Source organism: Capsicum annuum, chromosome 6, assembly GCF_002878395.1.
Source record: "Capsicum annuum cultivar UCD-10X-F1 chromosome 6, UCD10Xv1.1, whole genome shotgun sequence".
NCBI classification, from domain to species: Eukaryota; Viridiplantae; Streptophyta; class Magnoliopsida; order Solanales; family Solanaceae; genus Capsicum; species Capsicum annuum.
Genome location: NC_061116.1, coordinates 72924025 through 72930299, shown reverse-complemented (window position 1 = coordinate 72930299; position 6275 = coordinate 72924025).

Sequence of the window (6275 nt, the reverse complement as noted above, 5' to 3'; positions counted from 1 at the left end):
GATACGCATGTTCAGTATGATAATTCAGTATATCCATAATTTCAGTCATGAAATCATGAATCAGTTGTGCATGTTTAGTGTCTAAGTCTAGTCTATCAGTATTGTTAGTTAAATTAGTCTTATTGGAGGATGAATGTTCCAAAGGGGGAGATATTGTAAGACCCCACAAACTCCTATGCTCAACTCTGTCTTTTAAGATTGCTAAGTAGTCCCAGACTTTGAAAATTCTAGCTAAGTATTCAGACTTAGTACTATTTTAGCCTTTAGAATTTTCAACTCTATTTCATGACTTTTATGACCTTAAAGTATCGATCTTTTGTTTGATTCATGATTAGAAATGTTAATAGGTGTTTTTGGGAGAGTTTCAGATTTTTTGGACCTCGTTTAGACCATGTTCGAGTGACCAAAATAGTGAGTAGATGATATATTGAAGTATCAAATTGTCCCTCATGCTAACAGATGATTTTTCCCTTAGCTCAGTGTAAATTATAGTGAACCGATGCAGAATAAATGTGGTGCATTGGCAATTGTATTGATGCCAATGACATGATGCGTCGATCTGTGCGTCAACAGTTTGATTTTCATTCATTAAAAAGCCTCATCCATTGGTGTATTTGGGTATGTTTTCCCTACCCCTATTCATCCTTAAAACATGAGATTCATCCCTCATTAAGCAACATACACTCACTTTCTCTCAAATTTCTCAAGAACAAGAACCCTAGGTAATTTAATTTCAAAGCCAAGGCTCAAGATTTTACCATTGTTCTTCAAGAATTAAAATGTCAAGGAATGTTATGTGTTCATCCAAGGTTTCCTTCCACCCTTGGAGTCCAAGAAACTCTTTTAATCTTAAAGTAGTTTGATTTCATGTTTTCCATGATTTGAAATCAAAGTGTATTCATGATTATTGCTATTATTGGGTTGCTATTTCATTATTTACTACACGATTGAGTAGAATTAATTGACATGGGTGATTTATCATGTGAATTCATGTTGAAACCCATGGAATTGAGAATTCGCAATTGAATCATGATGCTGACATATTGTTTTAGTGTCATATGCACAGATTTTCCTATCCAAGTGTTTGATGAATTGCTCATATGAATGTAATGATAATATTATATCATTCTAGTATGTACACTATTTCATACCATGCAAGTGTTTGATAAAATACCTCTATAGATGCAATATGAACAAGTGTGCATTTTTATGCTATGCCATGCAAGACCATGTGAAGTTTTACTTTTTATTCTATCGAGTCCTCGGGGTATTTATACCTGACAATTTAGCTGTTTACATAGAGCCAGTGCCAGTTATAGAATAATCTCAGTCATGTCATGATCAGTAGTACTCTCAGTCAGTTGTAGGACTCAGGGAACTCTGTAGATTTAGTATTAGTCCCGTCTAGTTCAGTATTCAGTTCAGACCTTAGTAAATTCAGTTAGTGAAAAGAATTTGGTAGCATTCCGTCAGTCAGTGGAACACAGTAAAATTAGTAATAGTTTAGCCAAGCCTAGTATGAACTAGGAAATTAGTTCAATATCTATTCAGTTGGGAGTAGGATTCAACATTGAGTAAACCCAGGGATGGGGCCATTCCTTCCAGTAGAAGGTTTGACCCTTAGTAGCAATCCATACATTACAGAACTACGTAGCCAGTGTATTTTGAGATATCTTCCTTCCAGACTAGGGTTGATACATCTCATATGAGTATTCTTGCCAGCGAGTATTGACGAATGAGTTTCCTGTCAAAGATATTAACTCACATTGTCTTTACTCATGGCATGGTTCTGACACCCTTCCAACTAGGATTACAGGTTGGACCCCAATCTATTCAGAAAGAGAACTCAGTTTGATTCTATAGATTTGAGACAGTCATTTATAGTTACTCAATTTAATACGAAACTCAATATAGTTCCATAGGATCAATACTGTCAGATACAATCATTCAGTTATCAGCTACATAGTATCAGTAAACTCAAACATTAGTAAATTAGTAATTTGGAACTTAGTATCAAGAGTTATCAAGATCTCATATTACAGTATACGTATTAATGGATGTATTCCCATTCATTTATATTTATATCATTCAGTCAGTATTGTTCATGCATATGAACCCATGCATTTCAGCCTACTTCACTTGGCATACCAGTACATTCAAAGTATTAACGCATGCTTTTCTCTTGCGCTATGATGTCTTATATCATAGGTTTAGATGCACGGGCTCCCGAGCACCCTTAGCAGTTCAGATCTTTAGCAGTCAGAGTTAGTGGTGATTGTTCATAGTAATAGAACATGATTATTTTATTTAGTGTTTTGGTTTATCAATACAGTTTTTTGTTGTTGGAGCTAGTCGGTGGCTTATCCAATCAACTCTATGGTTCAGATAGTAGAGGCTTCTCAGACTAGAGTATTTTTAGACAGATGTTTCAGTTTTGGTATTTGATATAGTATTTAGTTATATTTCAGTATTGGACCTTATGGCAAGTTTTTGCCTAATTTCCACATATTTGTAGTATTAATATTCAGTTATTGCAGCAGGTACCAGTCATGGGTTAGCTTGTTGTCCTTCAGGATTATGAGCACCATGTAGTTTCTGGGGTACAAACTCGAGGAGTTACACTTAAGATGTTCAATAGCTTTCAAACATGCCTTATCAAAGTTTAATTTAGATTCCTTCCCAAAAAGTTTACACATGAGGTGCGCTATCTTGGAAAAAACCTTGATGAAACATCGATAGAACCCGGCAAGGACGAGGAAGCTTTGAACACCTTTTATGGAAATGGGATGTGGGAGCTTTGCGATTACCTCAACCTTGGATAGATCAATGATATCATGTGACCTAGTACAATCCCTTCTTTCATCATAAAATGGTAATTCTCCTAATTCCAGTTAAGGTTCATTTCCAAGCACTTTGTTCTAATGTTCAAGGCATGACACAAAAGAGTTTGCCACTACCGAGAAGTTATCCATAAGCAATTCTATAGATTCATCAACCATATCTACATATATTGACAACATGTAATGTTGAAAGGTTGTTGGGGCATTACATAACCCAAAGGGCATTCACTTGAATTAAAATGTACCATATGGGCAAGTAAAAGTTGTCTTTTCTTGGTGCTCTAGTGTGATAAAAATTTGATCGTACATATCCAAGAAATAATACTATCCTCTCCCCGCAAGCCTATCTAGCATCTGATCAATAAAGAGGATTGGAAAATGGTCCTTCTCAGTCCATGAATTAAGTTTTTGGAAGTCTCCACACACGCCATCCGATGATCGGGCAGATAGGGATAGGATTATTTTTTCATTTTGAACTATCGTTATACTACTTTTCTTCAAAACACATTATACCAGGCTCACCCGCATGCTATTGGATATAGGATATGTCACTCCCGCATCGAGCCACTTTATAATTTCCTTATTTACTAACTCTTGAATGGTGTGGTTTATACTTTGGTGCTCCATACTAGGTATGTGATCTTGTTCGAGTTTAATTTTGAGCTAAAAAAGCCAGGGGCTATTCCGATTATATCCGTTATCATCCAATAAATGGTCTGAATGGATTTCTTCACTACCAACTTCAATACTTCTACATGAGAAGAGTTTAGGTCACTCGCAATAATGATTGACAAGGTATTATCCTCCCCCAGGAACATGTACTTGAGATTAGGTGGCAAGGACTTCAATTTAATTTTTAAGAGGTTAAAGGATGGATAGTTTTGCTGGTGGACTTTCTCGGTTCCATAGAGGAAGATCTAATTTAATCGGGTTCTTGGTCTGAAATCCAAGCCCCGATAAAGATTCTACCACCGCACTATACTCCTCTATTTTATCTCTTTCAACATTCCATAGCACCCAACTAGATGGCCATTCAAGATTCTACCACCGCACTATACTCCTCATCATTCAATCTAAACTTCATTTCCCTAATCTCCACATCTATGAACGCCTTCTCGGTATCTCAAAATAGCCTCCTAAGGATAATAGGAGTTTTGACATCCATTGCACAATCAAAAATAACAAAGTCGGTCGGGTAGATAAACCAGTCCACTTTTACTAGAAAATCATGGAGGAATCGCATATGGTTCTTGATTTATCGATCCACAATGAGCAACTTAATTTTTGTGGGCTTTGGCTTACCCAACCCAAGCTTTTGAAATATGGCATAAGGCATGAGGTTCACACTTTCTCCAAGATCACACAATGCCTTAGCATAAGTGAATGTGCTGATGGTGCATGAGATTGTAAAAGAATCAGAATACTTCTTTTTGACATATACGCTTGTCAAAACTCCACTAAAATGGTGAGTCACCTCTATTGCTTTATCCTCCAACAACTTCTTTTTAGATACCAAATCTTTCATAAATTTAGCATACCCTGCATATCTTGCAACGGCTTGATAAGATGAATATTAATAGAAAGGGTGTTAAATTTTTAAAAAACATGTTTAGCTTATCATGCTCTCCCTTTCTCAAGGGCCATTTAGTCAAAGGAGGATGAATGGGATTTTATGGCATAGAGACAATTTGACGATCATTAACTATTGGTGTTCTTATCAATATCTCACTTATCTTTGGCTCTTCATCGTTGGATCTTTTTATTTTTGCATTTGTCTCCTCACACTTTGAATTTCTTCACAATACTTTTCTATGAGATACCTTTATATTTGGATTAATTTTGCCTCTAGTTATTGGATGGTGGTGGAATGAATTGTAACTATTTTGTGTAGCATAGAAAATTCACTTCACATCTCATTCACTATTTCTCTAGTCCTTTCAACACTACTAAAAATCCATGCCAAAATATCTCAATAGATTTCCTCTTTCCATTCACAATGTGCCAAGCTTAGATATTTCCAGTTCCGACCTTGATTCCGGCAAGATGGAAATCCTCCTAGCTTCTAGGCATCACACCTAACTTGTCACGAATCACCTCCTCTTTCACGTCTTTACATTGTCCAAATTCTATTATACTTATCATACTGATGTTTTCCATTTGGTCAACTAATATATGCTCAAGTAGGAGTTCTAAGCATGACATCACTTTGTCCATCTTTGAATTAGTCTCTTCCTCTTTATCTTTCTTATTACAACATACAAAGGATGGGGAGGGAGCCACTATGGACACCTTGGCATCCTTTATGTCCTAACCCTTACACCGAATTACCACTTGGTCCATGACTTTTGAAAAATACCCATATGACGAGTTGATGAATGATCCACCAGATGCATTATACAATATAGCCTTATTTTGTAGGTCTAATGCTCTATAGAAGATTTGGAGAAGCATCTTCTCCGGCACTTTATGGTAGGGTATTTAAAAAGTGTTTCCTTGATTCTTCCCCAAGTATTGTACCATGTTTCTTTGTGATATTGGCAAAATCGAACAATCTCATCCCTCAACTTCAACTTTATATATAGTGGAAAGTATTGACATAAGAAAGCCTCTATGAGACTTATCCATGAAGTAAGAGATCCAGTGGGAAAATATCTTATCCATAGCACTGCTTTTCTCGTGAGAGACAATGGAAAAACACATAACGGATGGACTCTTGGGATATATGTGAAACTTTCAATGGTGCACAGAATTCCATGATTCCCTTCAAGTAAGCATTCGGGTCTTGATGAGATTTTCCCCCAACGAGTCCTTTTATGTGAAGCAATTTCATCATTAAACATGTAACATAAAATACCCCATGCTGCTCGGTGGAGGGAATGAGAATGGTATTTTTATGATCTCCGGCCCCAAAATAAATTGATTCCTCGTGACTCATGATGATGTGGAGATAATACTATTTACCTACTCAAAAATCAAAAGCAACAAAGAAATTAAATGAGAGATATATTATGGGTGCACCCAAGTCAAAATCACACTGCATAAGCTAAATCTTCATTTCACTCTCCGTCAATATGACATTTTGATAATGCTCAATTTACTCCCGTGTTTTTGGGCTGAGGAGGTTGTTGTCAATAACCCAACCCAGTTAGGGTCAAATCCACAAGGAGCAAATTATAAATTTTGAGTCCTATGGGTGCTCTAATCACTAAACGGTAACTCGAAGTGTCAAAAAACACGACATGTAAGATAAAATGAGGGAATGTAATTTGAGGTAGGTTCAAAACAAGTTTCGACTAAAATACACCAAAGTAATATTATTAATTTGAAATCATATTTAAAGAGATCTTGGGATTATTTCAACCTAAAAGTAAAGCATATGGTTTGTTGATGGTTTGACATGAAACTTAGTTGTTATGTAAAGGATAGGCTAGGTCT